The sequence below is a fragment of the Chrysochloris asiatica genome, unplaced genomic scaffold, assembly GCF_000296735.1.
Source record: "Chrysochloris asiatica unplaced genomic scaffold, ChrAsi1.0 scaffold00211, whole genome shotgun sequence".
NCBI classification, from domain to species: domain Eukaryota; kingdom Metazoa; phylum Chordata; class Mammalia; order Afrosoricida; family Chrysochloridae; genus Chrysochloris; species Chrysochloris asiatica.
The window spans coordinates 2,366,357-2,367,905 of NW_006408729.1; the positions used below are offsets into that span (position 1 = coordinate 2,366,357).

A 1,549-nucleotide genomic window follows, 5' to 3' on the forward strand; every position below is an offset into this window, starting at 1 on the left:
TCTATAAATTTTAGGGATTAATTCTGTGACTAGCATGTCATTAACATCATTATTCTCTTAGTCCATGAGTTCATTTTTCAGGCTTTTTATGAAGTTTTTTGTTTTTGAGATAGGAAGTTGAGTCTGTTCTAGGGTGTATGATAGGTGGGCAATGGTATCAAGGACTTCATGAATGCAGGACCCTCCTCTTGTCCCAGGGACCACTATTGGGGATGTATTTGACTTCATAGCCATATGGGATGAGGCACTTCTCAGCCACCATGTCTTCAAACTCATTAGCTTAAACTTAGTGAAGCCCCATTTTTTGGAAATGTGGCTCTTGTGGTGTTCAGGGAACTTGAACTTGGCCCTGTGTATGGACTCACTTACATGCTCCTTGTTTTAAAGGTTGGTGCAGATGGATATGATGACTTGGCCAATGTGGATGCTAGTCACAATACCCTGGGGCTTTCCATGTCTGGATCTTGTCTACCACAAAACAGGACACCATCTTGTTGATGTGATTACATGGAAGAGATGCAGCTGCACTCAGATGTGAAAGCCATCTTTGCCACAAGTTTTCACCATGTACTTGTTAGCACAAATACAGACAGCCTCCAGGGCTTCTGAGGAGAGATGCTCGTATTCATCTGACACCATGTGGCCACAGAGTGGGAACTCAATCAGTTTTGCCTTGTGACCCAGGTCAAAGATATAAATTTTAGCATGAAGGACACCTCAGTAGAAGTAGGACTTGGGGTAGGGTATTGTTTTTACAATACTGGCAACAATGGGCAGGGAGGTGGCCCAGGGCTGCACCAGATCTTTGTGGTGCACTGGAGGAAAAGTGCTGGTGAAATCTTGTAATGTGCATAAATGTAAAAGTTTTGGAGGATCTGAGTCATCTAGTTTGTCTTTTGCTGTTTGTGCATTTTCTGTTATATTTGAAGTGTATTTATGTCATGAATTTGTCTGTATTTCTTCTTTGATGATCTTTTTAGTTTTATGTTTTACTTTTAAGTCTTTGATCCATCTTGAGTTTGTGTTTGTATGTGGTAAGAGATGTAGATAAACTTTTCTGAAAATTTGTACACATTTTGCCACTTTAATTTGTTAAAGAGACCATCTTGTCCTCATTTAATAAGTTTTGGCTCTTTTTCAAAGATCAGCTGTCCTTAATGGATGGATTTAGAAATACATATATTTTTAAAACTCACTATTTCAAATAGCTATATGGGAAGCTTAGGAGCAGTGGGTTTAAGATAATGGTGGTGGAATAATGTGGAAAAGAACATCAATGGTAGTACAACTTGAAGAATGTAATTAATGTCACTAGATTGTACATGTAGAAATTGTTTATTTTATATTTATATACACACATTTGTTGTTGTTGTTAGGTGCCATCAAGTCAGTAGTGACTCATAGCGACCTTATGCACAACAGAACGAAACACTGCTCAATCCTGGGCCAACCTCACTATTGTTGCCATGCCTGAGTCAATCGATGCTGCCACTTGGCCAATCCATCTCATTGGGGGTCTTCCTCTTTTTCTCTGACCCTCCACCTTACC

General features: G+C 39.6%; 1 pseudogene; it reads right to left on the bottom strand.

Annotated features, from left to right (window-relative positions):
• Positions 1-166: 166 nt before the first annotated feature.
• On the bottom strand, positions 167-853 carry LOC102813220 (annotated as a pseudogene).
• Positions 854-1,549: the final 696 nt, after the last annotated feature.